This window comes from Balaenoptera physalus, assembly GCF_965194825.1.
Source record: "Balaenoptera physalus genome assembly, chromosome: 2".
NCBI classification, from domain to species: domain Eukaryota; kingdom Metazoa; phylum Chordata; class Mammalia; order Artiodactyla; family Balaenopteridae; genus Balaenoptera; species Balaenoptera physalus.
This window is the reverse complement of record NC_138883.1, coordinates 98,697,667-98,718,570: the sequence shown is the minus strand read 5'-3', so window position 1 is coordinate 98,718,570 and position 20,904 is coordinate 98,697,667. Positions and strand designations below refer to the sequence as shown.

Below are 20,904 nucleotides of genomic sequence, written 5' to 3'. Positions count from 1 at the left end.
AGAGAATCCTAAAGATGCTACCAGAAAACTACTAGAGCTAATCAATGAATTTGCTAGAGTAGCAGGATACAAAATTAATGCACTGAAATCTCTTGCATTCCTATACACTAGTGATGAAAAATCTGAAAGAGAAATTAAGGAAACACTCCCATTTACCATTGCACCAAAAAGAATAAAATATCTAGGAATAAACCTACCTAAGGAGACAAAACACCTGTATGCAGAAAATTATAAGACACTGATGAAAGAAATTAAAGATGATGCAAATAGATGGAGAGATATACCATGTTCTTGGATTGGAAGAATCAACATTGTGAAAATGACTCTACTACCCAAAGCAATCTACAGATTCAATGCAATCCCTATCAAACTACCACTGGCATTTTTCACAGAACTAGAACAAAAAATTTCACAATTTGTATGGAAACACAAAAGACCCCGAATAGCCAAAGCAATCTTGAGAACGAAAAATGGAGCTGGAGGAATCAGGCTCCCTGACTTCAGACTATATTACAAAGCTACAGTAATCAAGACAGTTTAGTACTGGCACAAAAACAGAAATATAGATCAATGGAACAGGATAGAAAGCCCAGAGATAAACCCACGCACATATGGTCACCTTATCTTTGATAAAGGAGGCAAGCATATACACTGGAGAAAAGACAGCCTCTTCAATAAGTGGTGCTGGGAAAATTGGACAGGTACATGTAAAAGTATGAAATTAGAACACTCCCTAATACCATACACAAAAATAAACTCAAAATGGATTAAAGACCTAAGTGTAAGGCCAGACATTATCAAACTCTTAGAGGAAAACGTAGGCAGAACACTCTATGACATAAATCACAGCAAGATCCTTTTTGACCCACCTCCTAGAGAAATGGAAATAAAAACACAAATAAACAAATGGGACCTAATGAAACTTAAAAGCTTTTGCACAGCAAAGGAAACCATAAACAAGACCAAAAGACAACCCTCAGAATGGGAGAAAATATTTGCAAATGAAGCAACTGACAAAGGATTAATCTCCAAGATTTACAAACAGCTCATGCAGCTCAATGTCAAAAAAACAAACAACCCAATCCAAAAATGGGCAGAAGACCTAAACAGACATTTCTCCAAAGAAGATATACAGATTGCCAACAGACACATGAAAGAATACTCAACATCATTAATCATTAGAGAAATGCAAATCAAAACTACAATGAGATATCATCTCACACCGGTCAGAATGGCCATCATCAAAAAATCTAGAAACAATAAATGCTGGAGAGGGTGTGGAGAAAAGGGAACACTCTTGCACTGTTGGTGGGAATGTAAATTGATACAGCCACTGTGGAGAACAGTATGGAGGTTCCTTAAAAAACTACAAATAGAACTACCATATGACCCAGCAATCCCACTACTGGGCATATACCCTGGGAAAACCATAATTCAAAAAGAGTTATGTACCAAAATGTTCATTGCAGCTCTATTTACAATAGCCAGGACATGGAAGCAACCTAAGTGTCCATCATCAGATGAATGGATAAAGAAGATGTGGCACATATATACAATGGAATATTACTCAGCCATAAAAAGAAATGAAATAGAGGTATTTGTAGTGAGGTGGATGGAGTTAGAGTCTGTCATACAGAGTGAAGTAAGTCAGAAAGAGAAAAACAAATACAGTATGCTAACACATATATATGGAATCTAGGGGAAAATAAAGGTCATGAAGAACCTAGTGGCAAGACGGGAATAAAGACACAGAACTACTAGAGAATGGACTTGAGGATATGGGGAGGGGGAGGGGTAAGATGTGACAGGGTGAGAGAGTGGCATAGACATATATACACTACCAAATGTAAAATAGATAGCTATTGGGAAGCAGCCGCATAGCACAGGGAGATCAGCTCGGTGCTTTGTGACCACCTAGAGGGGTGGAATAGGGAGGGTGGGAGGGAGGGAGATGCAAGAGGGAAGAGATATGGGGACATATGTATATGTATAACTGATTGACTTTGTTATAAAGCAGAAACTAACACACCATTGTAAAGCAATTATACTCCAATAAAGATGTAAGAAAAAATAAAAAATAAAAAAACAATAAAAATAAAAGAAATGGTTAAGATGGTAAGAAAAAAAATAGTGATGTATATGTATATTTATTGAAATTGAGATATTGATGATACATTATTACGAAAAGAAAGTTACAAAATAGGATATGTAATACAATCCCACTTTTGTAAGTATATGTATATATGATATATGTATACTTATATTTCATGCATATATATTTATAATACATATAGCATATGTATGCTTATGTATTTTATACATATATGTACATATGTGTATTTTATATTTATATATTTATATATATATATCTTTATATGTTATATACAATAGAATATCAGCACAACCTGACAGATTTCATGTGTATCTGATCTGTCATTTTATCCCTAGTGCTCAGCACTTAGATGGCTAGAAATATTTGATAAATGAATAAGACTATGTGCTATAAAAAAAAAGACTGGAAAGTTATACATCAAAACATTAACAATGGTCATCTCTGTGTTGCAAGATATTTTGTATTTACCAATCTGTATTTCTAGAATCTTTTCTAATGAACAGTATTGTTTGTACTCAAAAAAAAAAATAAGGTAATGGATGGAGAGGAAATGGTCTGAGTCTAGATGCGTACATAGTGAAATGGTGAATTTTTAGTCCAAATACATTTTACTTAAAATTCCCTGATAAAGTGCTTAAATTTCCTTTTTTTACTCAGAGGGAGAAGGAGAGACCTAGAGACATAAAGTATGATGATAAGAGAGGGAGGTTATGTCTAGATGGTAAGGTCAGGAGAGAGCTTGAAGAAGAGGTGTTGCCAGAGACAAGTCTAGAAGGACATGTGGACTTTCAATGAGTAAACAGTAAGGAATTTCATTTCAAAAGGGAGACAAGACCAATAATGGCATGAACACTGGGATGTATGAGGTAGGCTTTCAGTGACAGATAGTAGGGGTAGACTTGGGTCTTTAAAAGAAATGAGATTAGAAGAAGGGTATTGTCTGATTGTAGATGGTTCTGCCTTTGGAAGGTTAGATTTTTGGACTTTGTTCTGTGGGTGGTAGACAGCTATCCGTAATTTGTTAACAGAGGTGTGGCTTGGTCAGAGGGCTGTTTTACAAAGATTTACCTGCCAGCTATTTACAAGTGGTCTAAAATTGGAGAGATTCGTTAGAAAGCTCAGGCAATATCCCAGGTTTCAGGTGATAGAGACCTGGACCAGGGGAAGAGGAGAGGAGCAGAAATAGACAGCAAAGACAGATGTAAAAGACTGTGAAGAAAGAATCAATCAGCCTTAGAGATCAGTTGTGGCAGCCCAGGAGGTTACAGGCCCAAAGAAAGCACTATGTACCCTCGCCTCCCCTCCCCCACCCCCCACCGCCGCCTGAGGTAAAATTATGTTAAAACAAACATCCGGAGCATCTTTTAAGGGGGAAAACAATTTCAAAAGGAGGTCTGTGTAAGCAGAAAGGCCAACCCAGGACTTTGGGTTTCGGGGGGTTTTTTTGGAGAGGGGGGTGGGTAGGGAAGTTATTTTTTGTTTTCCAACTTTTTGGAGGAAGTGCTGTGGGGATCTGAAGGCGGAAAAGAATCAGACAATGGGGAGAGAAAGACCGAAGACTAAGAAGGGGTGGGATGCCTGAGATGGATCTCCCAGGCAGGAGCAGAGGAGGGGATCCAGAGTAAGGCAGAGAAAAGGGAAGACACCCCATCTCTGAGTCTGAAAGAAAGACGAGAGGGTACAATTTTCTGAGACAGGAAAAAGTGGGGACTGTGGGCTCACATGCCATCAGATCATCTCCAGTTTTGCTGTAAAGGAGTTACAGAGGTGGTCCACCTTTCATGGAGGGGGTTAAAAACTGAGCAGAAAAGAATGCATCTAAAACACCAACGTGGAAAGGGCCTCGGAGAAGCAGAAGATGAATAAAGAGTCAGACAGCTAGATTTGGCTGTAGAGTCAGGCTCACAGGACTCACCAACTTGAGTTGGTGCCATGGAGCCCAGGTCCCTTAGCAAGGATGGGCCAGGGCTGGGAAATGCTTGACAAGCCAGGAGAAAGTCATGGAAGGTTCAGGACACACAGAGGGCTGTTTAGACTGAGATGGACATATAGAAGGGGACCCAAGGCTCGGGTGAAGAGAGAGGCTGACCGATAGGAAGCTGATCTGTTTTCAAACCCCAGTCATAACCTTTACTGATTTAGGATGACAATGCTTCTTGAACAAGTCCTTGAACAGGATCATGGGGGGAGACAGGTCTCTGCAAAAATGGTAAAGAGGCCCCTTTGGCTGGGCATACAGAGGAGAGCAATGGTCTCATCAGAAACAGGAAATAGCATTGCATTGCTTATTAGAGATTATTCTCCTCTGCCTTCAAGGAGCCGGAAGAAGAACCAGTAAACATATATGACAGTGAGGCCCCAGAGGGGTAAAAAAATGTGGTAATCAGGAATATGTTTAGGCAAAGCCTATACGAAGTGATGAAATAAAAGAAGGCATTGGATGACTTACTAGGAAAGAGCTGAGCGTCAAGCCAGAGATCTGAGCACACAGACTGACAGAGGCTCAGCACAAGAAGGAATTCCTAAGTTTCACCCACAGTCCACGAGTGGTCTTAGGAGGGACATGTGAGACATGTGCAATTCTCAGATTCATTAGATCTCAAATCTCATGATAGCTAAGACTAACTAGATACATTAAACTCAAGTTGATATTTTTAATAATAATAACAACATGAGTTAACATCTCTTGAGTGTTTTCTATTTGCCAGGATCTTTAAAGGCATTATCACATTACATTCTCACAACAACCCATTTTCTGGGTAAGGAAATTGAGACTTAGAAAAATTAAAATTAACTTTCACAAGATCACAGAACTAATAAGTAGGAAGTCAGGATTTGAGCCCATGTCTTTGTAGAGCCAGAGCCGAAACTCTGAAACAGAAGGCTTTTCTGGGGTGATTGCAAGAAGGAAACACCAGCGAGGCCAAGAGGTGAGGGCTTTCCAGATAATTATGTGATAATTCAGGAGCCTCCTTGCCAGGGGCATCTGCAACACTCAGGTTCCCCAGATATAGACCTAAAAGCAGTTTCTAAATCAGCTACAACTAAAAAGAAAAATTGATCGAAAAGCCTGTTTGGTAGAATAACTCCAGCAACATACCCAGCATCAAAGACAGCCCAGATTAAAAGGAGACAATGTTTAAAGAGCTTCCCAGACACACACCAGCAACCCTCACAAAGCCAGTCCAGGACACACTTCAAGGTGATTCCACTTATCACCCTTCTCAAGAGATCCCAGTGTAGACCTCCTAATATCATCATATCCTCAGGACTATAGGTTCCCAGGGCACCACCTTTAATATTGGTCGTGACTGAGAGTTATTTGGAGTGTATGACACCTTGTATCAGCTGGGACTGGAGGAAACCAGGAGAGACAGATATGGGTTTGAACAGCATTTTTCCAGCAGCTTCTTACATATATGTATTCTCCACCTGTGTGGAGAATCTTCCTGCTCCCCCAACCAATGTAGAGGAACTGGCCCAATCCACAGACCTCTTTTTAGGATCAAGAGACCAGGTTTTTAGGAATGGATGCAAGCCAACATTTCATAACAATCAACAGACTGAGAATATTATGTGCCAAGGTCTGAGCTTGAGCCAGTGTGTCTCCATCTATGTAAGTAAGGAGGTAAGTAGAGATGGGCAACCATAATGGGATGAAACAAGGCAACAAGGCTCTGACATCTTTATGTAAATTCTTTATGGATCAGTTCTGTATTTAGTGTACATTAATCAAATATGTCCAATAATTTCCATTTTCATATACAACATTTTTTCCCCTAAATTCAGCTAAATAGATCTGTGAAGAAAGAATTCTAGTCTGATTCATCATTCCCTGCCTCACCTACTGAGCTCAATACCTGGCACACAAGTATTGATAAATGTTAGTGTTTCTAAATGTAGCCTACTGCCTACTTTTTTCTTTTTTTTTTTTAACCAGGAATTGAAGTGTGGCAATCAAACCTCACATCTGAATCATACACAATCTAATCTACCTCAGTCTTTCTCCATGGTGCCGTGAGTCGTTTGGACCAGGACCCAGGCCATCATTTTTAGGACCATAGTAAGAAGCCATGGTAAATAACACTACCTGTTTTAACGTGACTGGCTCCACTGAGATTGTATACATTAAAAACTCTGAATTCTTTTGCAAATCATCTGAATCACACCTGAGAAGGCTATTTCTAATGGGCATAGCCTTCATGTAAATGGACCCTTTTAAAGAGTCATAATACTTCATAGCCTAAAGGTTCATATCAATTATCTAGTCCAACCCCCTTATTCGGCAGATGGAGAAGCACAGGCCCAGGAAGACAGGGGTCTTGCCTGTGGTCACACATCTGGTTGGAGACAGGACCAGGATGAGAGGCCCTGCCCAGATCCCCATATTCTCCACTCTAACTCTTTTTCCTTCTTCAGGTCTCAACTTAAAGCCTTCACTGACCTCCACCTCTATCTAAATTAGATCCTCCTCCTACTCTCCTCGTAGCATTCTATATGTTTGTACATTTGTTTTTAAGATTCTGTGTTGAATGCCTGCTCTCTACCAGGACTATCCACTATCAGTAGCCTGCCAGGCACAGAATAGTCAATAAACATTTGTAGAATAAATGAATGAATGAATGAGTAAATAAATCCTCTCCAATGCTTTTCCCATTATACCATACAGCCTTCATTTATTTATGTATCTAATGTATCTCTTTTACTTTTTCTGCCTATACCCAAAAATTGCCTTTTCTGTCTATCCAGAAACGTTGATAAGAAAACCTCAAAGATTAAAACAAAATAATTGAGAGCTTCTAGGCATACTTGAAACAGAAGTTTTATAAATCATTTTCATGAACCCCCTCATTTCTGAAGAACTCAGACCATACTTTCTGGATCTTTTGGCACGCTGCCTAGCACACTGGAATGGCAAGTAGTAGGAAATCAAAAGGCATTTATTGAATAAAAGAATGAAGAAATTAACAAGACATGTACATTGTACCTATGGCCAAATATTGGTAAATTATCTGAATGATAAGCTGAAATATCACCCAGAATTTTTTTATTTTACACATTCTCCAGGATGAGCCATCCGTGCCTTCCGGATGGAGCCACATTCTGAGAACTAGGCAGGAGGTTGATGGCACAGAGTTTGAACCGAAAGTGAGCACTTGGTCTCTGTTACAAGAGGTTAGGGGCCCTGCGTCCTCAAAAGTGAGAATAAGCTGGGGGTCACAGAAAGGACAAGGAGTACACCATCCCCTGCCTGCCGCAGTAGCGGGGACTCTGAAGCCAGGCTGTTCCCCTCTCTTTGTCGAAACCCAGCCAACGCTGCAGCCCGCTGGCCAAGCAGCAGCAGAAGAGAAGCCACCCACCGCTCCAACAGAGGCGCTGCACAGCCAATAAGGCAGCAGTGCCGCCCCGCACAGCCCGGCAGGCCTGACCTCAATGCCCTCCAAACAGAAAGCACTTTTCTGAATTTGAGAGAGAACGACTGCAACCACCCCTGTGGTAGCTTTAGGTTAAGTCCACGAAAGCAAGGGTTAACATAAAGTGCTGTGCCGTGAAAGCACTGCCTGTATTATGTTAAACCCCCTTTATAAAAGGAAAATCCAACTGTTGTGCAGAAAATCCCTACCCTTTCCGATCGATGCTTCCTACCACTAGGGCATGCATCTAGTAATTTCTGATTCAGTCTCCTGTAGCCTTTACTTCAATGACAGGGCACAGCAGGCCAGGGGCAGACAGCAGCCAGGCTCCGAGGGGCAAACCCTCAGCCCTGCCAAGAGGTGTGAGTGTTGGGGGGTGATGCACAAAGCAGAGGGGGTGTCACTGTGGGTCACCCTGGGACTCTTTTAAGCCATGCCCGGGTCCTCAATCATAGACTCAGAGTTCAAAGGGCTGTTAGGCTGTTGGTCACTGATCTCATCTCAAGGTGACAGCCACCTCTGTCCTTTGGGCAGACAGCAAGCCCGCTGTCCATCCGTCTTGGAGCAGCTTGACACTGGATTCTCTACCCATTTTACAGCCAGTGAACATTCCCTATTGATTTATTGATCTGTGTCTGCCTGTGGAGGGAACTCGGAACAGACCCTGTGTGCACTCATAGCCTCCCGCATGGATTTTTCTCCCTCCTTTCTTTCCTCCTTTTTATCAAGGCGTGTTAGCAGTCCAGGGTGCAGCAGGAATTAGAGCGTGCAGGAGCACAATTTACCGGATGTGAATGTGCCCAGCTCCAGTAGGTTGGTCAAGTCTGCTTGTCTTTTCTTTCCTTTTCCCATTTTTAAAATTTTGTCTCAAACTCTGAAATACCCATCCCTCACTCATTCTTATTTTGTCCTATGAGTCCCTCCTCTCCCTTACCTTTATTTGAAATAGTTCTTAAATCCAACACAGAACAAGCAGTGAGAAGGGGGTTAGGAGAACCAACAAATTCTTTTTCCCTATTGTCTGTTTGCTGTCACATCCCATTACAGGCGAGTACCTTATTTCCAAAAATGAAAGAGTTCCTCCTCACCCTTGGCTTTTGAATAAGCAATATTCAATTGCTTTGGATCATTTATAATTCAATTCTGAGTCATTCTGGTTGTACCGGTTTCTCTTCTAGAAAAATAAAATTTTTCCAGCACACTCTTCCTTACTGGAATTTCATGAATGAGCATTGTGAAGTCATAAAATCTGTGTGGTCCTTAAGCTTTTTAATCAGCAGAGCAAGGTTAAGAAATTGCCTATGAAGCAAATCTCTTTACTCAAAGGAGAGACAGAAAGTGCAAAATCCTTATAAACACCACACATCTACAAGGTATAAGGTGCAACAATAGAAATCATTGGAACAACAGCTAGTGTGTCTTAAGCAGAGCACATGGCTATGCTTAGCAGTAATTACTTCCAAGCCATCTCAGATGGGATCTACAAATCACACCTCCAGATCCCACAGTTCTTACTGTCTTTGGAGTTTTCAGTGAAAGGAATCATTTATCTCCTGATAGTAATTAGATGAGAAGATGACTATGGTATTTTATAAGTAAAATATTGCATTGATCGGGACACTGGATATCCAGGTCACATTTATTCACAAATATATTTTCTCAGAAAATAATAATTTGTTTTGCTTGAAATAAACAAATTGTTACTCACCAAAGCAAAATTTCCCAAATAGACACACTGGAGGGTAAGGCTCCTTTAAATGCCTGCTATCCAGCTTCAGAGTTCTAGAAATTTCTGAACATGTACTGAGTGATTTCAGACCCAGTAGCCCCATTTTAATTCTCCTCCCCCAAAAAAACCTCCTCATTTCACTTACAGCTATCAATTGTCCAAGAGACCTAATGTGACCAATATAAGCTAGTTTCCTATGTTTCCGTCTGCTTATTTAATCATATAGGTGTGTTACAAATTTTTGTCTTTTTTAATTATCTGCGTTTAATCTTCTTAAAATTTAATTGAACTCAAGATTCCAGTGACAATCAAAGACAATTAAAAACAAATCAAAAATGAAAATTAAAACAGGTTACCATTTTTTACCTATTGATTAGCAAAAAAATTTAATAATAATTCATAAGACTGGTAAAATATGGTAAATAAAAATCATGTAGGTAGTATAAGTTGGTAAAACCATTTTAAAAAATAATTCAACAGCATATATCAACAGTCTTTAGAATGAATACATCCTTTTGATCTAATCCAAGAGACAACTTTAAACAATGAAAAATATTTATGCTAGAAGAGGTTTAAGCAGTAGTACATGAAAATAGCATAAAAAAGAGGAAATAATTTCAACAATATGGAATGATTAAGTTGTGGTATGGTCACTCAATGTAATGAACCATTACAAAGCATGCATGGCTGTGAAGAATGTAATAAAGAAAAATTCCTCTACTTTAATAATAAGTGTAGAGGACTACCAAATATCATCAACAACATAATTATAACTAGATGAATGAAAGTGGGTACAGAAAAAAATACATTGGAAAGTAATTCCCTAAATGCCAGAAATAATGTTAGGTTGGAACTATAAGATTATAAATAATTATTTTCTCACCCAAATGTTCTTTCAACTTGCACATATAATACTTCTAATAAAAATAAGCATAAAGGGACTTCCCTGGTGGCTCAGTGGTTAAGAATCTGCCTGCCAATGCAGAGAACACGGGTTCGAGCCCTGGTCCAGGAAGATCCCACATGCCGCAGAGCAACTAAGCCCGTGCGCCACAACTACTAAGCCCGCGTGCCAATGCGCCTAGAGCCCATGTTCTGCAATGAAGACAAGCCACCACAATGAGAAGCCCGTGCACCACAACGAAGAGCAGCCCCCGCTCACCGCAACTAGAGAAAACCCGTGCAGCAACAAAGACCCAACGCAGCCAAAAATGAATAAATAAATAAATAAATAAATAAATTTTTTAAAAATAAATAAATAAGCATAAAGACTTGTAACAAGTGGAATGACCACTTGCCTTTGAAGTCATTTGTGATGGTTTTCAAACATGTAATGAAAGTTTCACATTTTGATTTGCCTAATGTATGGAACAGAGGTAGGGAACTGGGCTATTTGCTTTGGTAAAATGGTTTTGAAAGTCACTGGACTTTTTTCCCATAAGCAGTAGAAAACTTTTCACCAGTGGCAGCCAGCAAAGCAACAATAACACATGGATGACCAGGTATCTTGAGATTGTGTGGTGCAGTGGAAAAAGGCTTGTGGTCAAATATTCTGGATTCTAGACCCAATACTGCTATCAACTAATTGAGGAAAATATCACTCAGCTTCACACTTCAGTATTTTTTTTTTCCATTCAAACAGAAAAAATCACTTTTAGTAGATAAACCTAAAAGGGTATGATTGATCATTGGATAAAATACCTGACATTGGGTAAAATACCTGACATCACTCAGTTCCAGCTCTCACTTTTCCCCTCTAGAATAATAATTATTTGATTTTTTCCACTCTTATTCTTGTTGGACTGGCCACTTTAAGTAGCCCCTCAGTTTCATCATCTAGAATGGTGCCAGTGTAGATGTCACTCACCCTTGTGGCAGGATGGTTGTCCAGATTTCCACTACACGTACCCAGACTGATGGGAAGCCCACCTCCTTCAGAGCGAAGTGCTGACCAATGGCACAGGCCCTGAGGGGGGTGTGACAGGAGGACAGGCTGAGTCAGTCCACTGACCTGCATATATCTGGAAACTGGGCTGCAAGAACAAACAAAAGTGAACTGTAAGCCAAGATGTCCCAGCAAGAAAACAAAGGTTAAAGCTAGGCATATCTTTAACAAGATGAAGTCAACAGATGGACAGAATTTTCTACCTGGGATTCACTTACGAGGGAGAGTCACAGTCATCAGATCCAAGTATCACATGAACACACTGTCCACAAAAATGACCAGAAGTCTAAGTGAACATCCTCCTTGCTGAGAACAAATACCAATGCTTTTCCCTGAGCCCCCCTAAGAGTCCAGATGGTAAAGTAGCTTGTAAGAGCTACAGAGGCAAGTCTTAAACTGATTTCTTTATTCAACTAGCATTGATCAAACTCCACAAAGTGCTAAACGAAGAGGATGCAAAGAAGAATAGGCACAATCCTGGTCTCTAAAGGTTTGCGGTCCATGGAAATATCCAAATGTTACACACTTAGCATCCTGTACAAGATCTAGTGCTTTCAATGCAGCGCTGCATTTAAACTTCCAGCAGCCCTATGAGGTTTTGATTGGCATAGGCTGCCAGACTGAGGAAAGGACACAATTAAGACTAAAAGAGCCTCCTGTGTTCGTATTTGGGAAAGGCAAATATTCAAAGAGCAAGAAGAAAATGGGCACAGAATGTGGCAAGTCCACAAAGTTGAAAGAGTATAAGAATTAGAGTGAATAAATCCCAGCATACTTTTCTCTTGTGCAAAGGAGGAAAGAAATGCATTTGCATGTTCCCCACCACAGTGTGTCCTGAGGGTCCCAAGTAAGAGTGCTAAGGAGAAGCAAAGTCCCTTGAGACTCTCAGTTCAGAAAGGAGGGTGTTTGCAATTCCTATGAGTACTTCTTGCCCAATTCCTCTGGCTGCAGGGTTCCAGCACCATCAGTCCCAGCCTTGAGGTCCAAAGAACCTAGAGTTAATAAGAGGAAGCTCCAGGGAAGAGTCCTGAAGCTGACCCACTCAGCTGCAGATTTAGCACTTTTTTTTTTTTATCAAGTAGTCCAGCAATCACAAACCAGGAAACTTTTCCCAGGAGGCAGAGAGCCCTTTGCCACCTCCATTCTGCTCAAACCAACTCCCTATCCTGCAGCCTCAATCTTGTTGCCCTTGAGTAAAACTTATGGAAAAAAAATCTTAAAATGTCAAAACTGGAATGGACTTTAGAAATCATTTTGTTCAGTCTCTCATTTTATAAGTAGAAAATGGAGGTCCACAAAGAGATCACACCTTGCCTAAAAGGCCACACTTTTTGTGACATGGGCCAAGGTAGACCTATCTACTCATACACATCCATGCATCCATTTGTGCATGCTATCTCAGAGCAAGTGAGTGACACACTAAGTCACTTGTCTAAATTGTATGTTTGTCATTTTAAGGACCACCTGTACTAAATATAAGTATGGTTTGTGCTGCAAAGGAAATGCAGTTGCGCATGTACTGCTCTTCCTTATTTGTATTGCGAATAAGATCATGAAGACAAAAAGCAAACACTAATGTTATCTTAAAATGATTTCACCAGTGTTGGTATTGGTATTCCTCATTGATTAGAACTTGCTTTTGACTTATTCATGGATTAATGTTGCTTGTTAAAGAAAATAAAGCAGGCTCCTAACCATCCAACATACCTGAGGTGCAATACTTGCAGCTTTCAACGTTGTACTGGTTAGACAAGCTGGCCATGATACAAAATCATTCAATCTTGCCACCTTTCTGCCAGACTCTTCCTGCATACACACACACACACACACACACACACACACACACACACACACATACACACACTTCTGGCCCCCTCTGTCCTGCCACTTGCTGATGCTATTTGCCAGGGAGTAAAGGTGTCAGTGAGCTCTGAAAATTGGATCACAGGGACAGCTGCACACTGGCCACAGTCATGCTGACGGCAAGACTGATCAATCAATACCCTGTGTGACACTTTCAGAATTCACTGGAAATGATGCCCTTTTCAAACGACACCCACATTTTATCCAGGGCAGCTCTAGTGGGGAAAAAACACCATATCAATGTGTTTTTCTTAGATATATTTGGTTCCAGTAAACTTTGTTGGTTAGGACCAATAAGTGTATCTTCAACCTCCCTGCTCCTATCCCAGAGCCTTTGAACCAGGAGGAGATAAAATGTTAGGCAGCATTGCAAGCTGACATTTTTCTGAGCTCCTAAATCTCACATATAGCATAGAAGACGGCCACACTTTTTTCAGTGCAATAGGTCTTTAAAATTCTAGGTTTGTTGTGGACTTCCAGCACACCAGGCTCATAAAGAAAACATGGAAATTTCTTCCCGAATGAAAGCCTAAATTGCCAGGCTGCTGTTCTATCTACTACTTTGAGGGAGTTGACCCTTACCTCTCCCCTATGATGCCAGGGGTGGGGGGCCAGGAGGGGTGGGGAGCACAAAGGCAATAGTTTGCTTTCTTTGCAGTAGGTGTGCAGCTAGACCAGCCTAGAAAGTTAGCAGTGCCGCCTAACCATGCCAGATGGGAAGCTCTGGTCTAACTGCTAAGTTCTAGTGAGGTGACAGATCATGTTCCCAACACATCCCAACATCAAGCAGCCCATTCAGGCCCTCAAGAGGAGAGGTTTCAATGGGCCTTGAGGGACTGAAGAATTAGAGAAGTGACTCTTCTGACTCTGGAGGACTCGGGAGGAAAGGGTGAGAGAAGAGAACAGACAGAAATAGGATTTCGGCTGCCGCCATTTCAATAAAACTCCAGATAATAAGAGTTAATAGCAGTTATTCTCAACTTGAGCATGCTCCAAGATGACCTGGAGAGCTTGTTCAAACACAGGTCTTGCTGGGCCCCATCCCCAGAGCTTTAGATTTAGTAGGTCTGCGGTGGGGCCTCCAACTTTGCATTTGTAACAGCCTTCCATGTGAGGCTGCTGCTGTTGCTGTGAGGACCACATTTGGAGGACTACTGGTTTAGAGTACCTTTAAGTTACCTACAAACCAAATAAACCCAGCTGTGGAAATAGCACTTGCATTTTTTTTTATTTTATTGTGCTTATCAGGGTACATATGACAAAGCCTCTCTTTAATGGAACCAGTTTCTCAAAATGTTCTGGGAGTATTTGGTTGGTTGGATTTTTATTTTTGTTTCTTGTTTTGTTTGTTTTTTCTACTCGGCACTATGAAAGAACAAACGTGGACTGTGCATTTTCTTCTCTGACCATGACAATTCTGCAAACAAAACAGGCATGTGACTAGTCCTTGGCAGTTCAAGTTCCCCTTAAGGTTCAGGGAGCAATCACTGGGACCTTTGGTATCCAGGTCAACTGAGTTAACCAGACGCTAGTCAATCACAGGGCTTTGGGCTGTCACAATGAATGGGCAATCAATGGGCCATCCTGTTCAGTTGTTGAAACACAAAAATCTAATGGCTGGTCATTTCAGGATCTGGTTGTCATGAAATCTGAGTGAGCTTTCTTTAAATGGCCAAGTTCTCAAATATGAAGCAATCTGATTGGTCTCTTAGCCATTTTCTCCCTCAACCCATCAGGTTAATTATCAAGAACTACCAAAAAGTCCCTAAAATAAAACAATTAAGATAAATAATCCCCACCTTTCTAACAGGAGTTCAAAAATATTTTATAAGGAACCACTATTTTCTTTTTTTAGGAAATCAAATCTATGAGCACACAAATATTAAAACTGAATATAGAGTAACCCTCGCTAGTCATGAGCGTCCCTTTATAAAGAATTCCAGGGCTTCCCTGGTGGCACAGTGGTTGAGAATCTGCCTGCCAATGCAGGGAACACGGGTTCGAGCCCTGGTCTGGGAAGATCCCACATGCCACGGAGCAACTAGGCCCGTGAGCCACAATTACTGAGCCTGCGCGTCTGGAGCCTGTGCTCCGCAACAAGAGAGGCCCGCACACCGCGATGAAGAGTGGCCCCCGCTTGCCGCAACTAGAGAAAGCCCTCGCACAGAAACGAAGACCCAACACAGCCATAAATAAATAAATAAAAATTAAAAAAAAAAAAGAATTCCAATATCTGTGGATTTGCTTCTGAGCAGCTCTGCAGCAACTAGGAGAATTCAGTTACAATGTATGAGATTTACGATTCCCTCCAACTGGGGATAATTAGAAGAAGAGAAAGTGTTGTAGGGAATAGGAAAAGGAGCACAAAAGACAGTAGAACATGGGCAGGAGTTTTTGCAATGTTTGTCTCTCTCTCTGAGGATATTGAGAGAAGGTAAAACCCATCTCAGAACTGCTCTCCTGTGTCCATTCGAAGGAAGGAAGCAAAGATATGAGTACGGGGGCTGAGCATAAAGCTAGCTGAGCAGAGGGACGTTGTAAATCTCTCTGTCTCTATGTATTAGGGAGAGGAGGTGAGAAATAATTGGCTAATGGGAATGAGTTAAATAAAATTTTCCCTAAGGCTCAGAGTTTGTTTATTTGTTAGTTTCTCTCTCTCCTCCATTTTTAACAACCAAGTCACTATAAATTCCTAAATATAAGTAGGACCTGAGATGAGACAGGCAAGAACTCTAAGCCACTATATCAGAAAAGACACTAAATATCTGGATAGTGGGGAAGACACAAAGAAAAGCCCAAGAGGAAGGAGGTGATTTCAATTTTTTAAAAGTGTTAAAACAATGGTAGAGGAAATCTTAAAATATTTTGCAGTAACCAAAGAGTGGCAAAAAAAATTAACTATGATGTAACTTTTATAACCAATTAATGATGAGTAGTATGTCATTGGTGTTCTCTTTACTTAATGGATTAATCTTACTATTTTATTTTCATCTCAAAATAGTTAAAATGATTTTGTGTGTGTCCACCCACTTTCTCAGTTCCCTGACTCTTTTTTTTTTTTTCCAGTTTTATTAAATACATCTAAGAGTGATACTCCTCATTTATTTATATTTTTTATTCCTTGATTAACACAGGCATATTTCTCACATTAGTGAGAAATTTCATGTGATTAAAATAATTAATAAGATGTTAAAAAGTTGATGCTTAAATTGCTTAAAACTAAATTAAGGTAATGTTTTAGACATGTATAAAATATTCAGCATTTCTAGAAGGACAAATATCTAATCTAAGATAAATAAGCTGGCATATTTCAAAATTTTAGTAGATGTACATTTTGGTCCATTCTAATGAATATTGACCAAACTCCCTTATTTTTTGTTTTATCATTTTTTTAGTCATTTGATATTTTTATAGATTATACTCCATATAAAATGCAGCTCTTTTGCCTATAAGATCATCTGATTCTCAACCATGAATCCTCCTATCTGGGGGCTTTCAATAACCTAATCTTTATGAATTTGGAATCAACTCCTATGTTGTATACGCAAGTCAATAAGCTCAATTACTGGAGCTTTGCACAGCACTGCATGAGGCAGGAGGTGGAGGAACAGGGAAGGACAGAAAAGACAGTAAGACATGTTCCTGGACCTTAAAGAGCTCACAATCTAGTGGTGAAGACAGATTAACAAACACCAAACTATAATTCCGTGAGAAGTAAAGAAAAAGTGTCCAAAGTATTTTAGGACCACTTTTTGTGTGAGATTGGCAAGGAAGAAGGTTCCAGAAGTTTTCACAAGGGAAGACACACTTAAACTGAACCTTGAAAAACAAACAAGACTTCCCCATGCTAGAAATAGGAGTAAGAGAAGGGAATATTCTAGTCAAAGTTTGTGACCTATTCAAGAAACCCCGCTGTATCAATCAGGGCTCACAGCCACCATGAGTATTATGGGCATAAGGGATTTGCTTTGAGAATCAGACCTTACACAAATGTGGGAGAAGTTGGGAACGTGAAGTCTGGTAGGGGCAGCCAGAGGATCAGAGAAAAAGTCATTAAACAGTCCACCTGAAGCACTGGCAAGGGAAGACAGCCAGAGCTTGCAGGGAAATGCAAGAAACCAATCCAGCCAGCCACCAAAGTGAAATGACAAAGGAGGAGCTTGTGGGCAGTACCAGGGAAAGCTACTGTCTTTTAAAAAGCCAACATCTCTGTGCATCCACAGTCAGGAGTATGATAGCGGGCTTGAGGCCATTATGTGTCAGCAGGACAGCAACTGGGAAAATGAGCTAGACACAGAGTGGAGGACCAGCAGAACCCATCAGGTTTTGCATCTGACCGTGATCTGCTACTTCTCTCCTACTTCCCAAAGTTCATTCAAGTTCTTCTTTTGAACAACTGTAACCAGGAACCATACAGAGAGGGAGTTCTAGGAAATACAGTTCTTAGATTAACCAAGTTGGTATAGCCTAATCCCAAAGTAGTTGTAAGAAGAAAAACTGGAAAGTGTGCTTTGAGACCAAATAACTTGTCCTCCGATTTGAAGAAACTGGGCAGTCCTTAAAAGTTTTAACAGTAGATTGCACATCCAATTTCTCTTTATAGAATATAAATTGAGTGGCTGTATGCCATATATCACAAATGGGGAATAGAGAGCGGGTTCTTTCTTTTTCTTCCCCAAAAAGCAATCTATTAAAAGCAACAATGAAGCAACTTACTGCCACCTTTCTTTGAGAGCAGGTTCTTTCACATCTCTCTGAGTTTACTCAAGTTATTTCCTCTCCCTGAATTGCAGTTCTTCGTGCCCATCCACTGAAAAACCCTTCCTCCTCACAGATTTCTCTCAAACATCACCACTTCTGTGAAGCCTTCTCTGACTTCCCACTCAGAATTCTTTATTTCCCCCTCTGGTTTCCCATAACATCTTGTATATACTTCTATTGAAGCACTTTTCAAATTATGCTGTAAGTTTCTGTTTTCATGTTTCTTTTTCTTCAGTTAAACATAAGGTCCTTGAGAAGAGGGACCATGTTTTATTAGTCATTGTATACCCAAGATCTGGTTCATAGCAAATGTTCAATAAACATGGAGTGAATAAATGAATGAATGTAACCCAGTGATGACATTAAGTAATAGTCTAGGTTAAAGATCCAGAAGGTTTGGATTAGAAGAGTGGCAATGGGGAGGCAGAGAGTGAGGAATATCCAAATAATATTTTAAAAACAAAATGGAAAAAATTTGGTACCAACTGGTGGAAGATGTAGGAGACAGACTCTGATAAATACTATAAATGAAATAAAGTGTAAGGTTGTAGAGGGGATCATGGTTAAATTTCATCAAAGGGATGGAACTGTTATAACATTAAGAAAACTATATGTCCATAAAGTAAAATATAGTCAAAGCACTATCCAACAAATGGGTCCTACTTATCAGGTAGTCAGAAAACTAAGAGAAGTAAATAATACTATATATTAGAATTTTCTACAGGAAACATGAATTTCTAAATTTCCACCTCTGTTCTCATTTTGTTTCACTTGGCAGCTATCACCAGGCAACTTTAATGGAATCAAAAGAACTATAAATATACATAATAAATTTTGTTGAAATTTTAGCATGAAGCATCTGGCATTGTTAGTTCATTACAGGTTTCCAAAATGGCTCCACACTGAACTGAGCAAGACAGCAAGCTCCTATTTATTTATTTACTTGTTTATTTATTTATTTATAGGCTGAATCTCTTTTCTCACAGGCTTGGGATTATACTCCAGCTCTGCTCCATATTAACTGAATGACAGATAATACCAAATTGCTTTCCAAAGTGATCATACCAATATACACTTTACTGTATGTGAGTTCCATTGCTCCATATCTCAAATAACACTAGGCATGTGCCAGTCCTATTAATTTTAGCCATTCAGGAAGAAGGCTATTGGCATCTTATGGTTTTAATTTGCATTTCCCTGACTTTTAAGGAAATTGAGAAAACTTCACATATGTTTTGCCCATTTAAATTTTATATTTTATGGAATGCCAGTTCAAGTCTCCTACTTACATGTTTATTAGGTTGTTTTCCAGTTTCTTCTTCTTTTTCCTTTTCTTTTTTTTTACATTTTGAATATAAGTCCTTCATCCATAATATTTGTTGCAAATACATTCTTATCTTTTAACTCTCTTATGATGAAAAAAAAGTTTTAAATTTTAAAACAGCCATATTTGTCTTTTTTCTTTTATAATTAACACTTTTCCTACCTAGACCGTATTCTCCTACATTATCTTCTAGACTGTTACTGTTTTACCTCTTACATTTACATCTACAATCTATCAGGAACGATTTTTTATATGGTGTGATACAGGGGTCATTTCCTTTCTTTCCATGACTTTTTTATCCATATATCTCAGCCTAATTTATTGATAAGACTGAGCTTCCCAACTATTTTGGAGCAGCACCTTTGTCATAAATTTAATTGTCATAAATGTGTAGTCTATTCCTGAACTTTATGTTATATTCCACTATTTTATGTGCTTATAGCACATTGGCTTCTAACTTGTTCTTCATCAAGAGTGTTCTAGACTATTCTTGACTCTTTGAGTTTTCATATAAATTTTTAAATCAGCTTGTTTATTTCAACAAAAAGGGCTTTTTATTGAGATTGGGATTTTAATTTGGGATTGAATTGATAAATTCAATTTGGGGATCATTAACATCTTTATATTGAGTCTTCAAATCTATATAGTACATGGTTTTTCCTTTCATTTATTTGTATCTTCTTTTTAATTTTTGTCACTCATGTTTTGAAGTTTTCTGCATAGATGTATTACACATAATTTCTCATATTTTTTCCTAGATAATTAACATTTTAATGCTATTGTAAATAATATATTTTTATTCATTTTCTAGCTGTTTATTGCAGGTATATACAGGTATAAAATTGATTTTTCAATCTTGACCTTACATCCAGTAGCCTTGCTAAGGTCATTTATTAATTATAATAATTTATGTAGATTTTTCTGGATTTTTTACGTACAATCATATCATCTTTGAACAACACCTTTGTTTCTCCCTTTCCAAACTGTATACTCTCTTTTCCCTTGTTTTTCCTGACTTTTTGCACTGGATAGCATTTCCAGTACAATACTGAAGAGAAGTAGTGATATGAGGGATCTTTATATTATTCCTGATTTCGAAGGGAAAACTTCTAACCATAAAGAATAGATTTTTTTTATAGTTACCTTTGATAACATTAGGGAATTCTTCCTCTATTTCTATTTGCTAAAATTTTTTGTTATGAACCAATATTAAATTTTATCAGATGTAATTTCTGAATCTATTGAAATGGTCACTTTTTTATCACTTATTCTAAGTGAATGATTTTGATTTCAAACGCTAAACCAGTCTTTCCTTCCTTTTTATATATTTCTGGGTTTGGTTTGCCAATATTTTGATTGGGTCTTTTTTTAATTTCTATGAATCAGTGAGATAGGCCTTATGATCAACTTTAAAAATATGTCAGGAATGTTCTCTCTTTTGTGTAAGATTAGAGTTATTTTTTCCTAAATATTTGATATAATTTACTGACTAGCCATCTGGTTTGGAGTTTTCTTTGTGGGAAAAGTTTTAATTATGAATTTTATTTCTTAATAGTTAAAAGACTATCCAGATTTTTTTCTGTCTTCTGATATCTTTTTAAATAAATTATATTTTTTAACAATATGTCTATTGTGCCCAAAGTTTCAAAAATATTGCTATAAAGTTATTCATAATAGCTTCTTGTTATCATTTTATTATCTGTAGGATCTGAGATAATCACCTTTTTATACTTGACCTTGATATACCCCCCTCCC

At 38.9% G+C, this 20,904-nt stretch overlaps 1 long non-coding RNA gene across 1 annotated transcript in view; it reads right to left on the bottom strand.

Moving 5' to 3' along the window:
- Positions 1–20,904, bottom strand: part of LOC309654339 — a 1,078,238-nt gene that overhangs the window by 670,809 nt on the left and 386,525 nt on the right. The window lies entirely within an intron of this gene.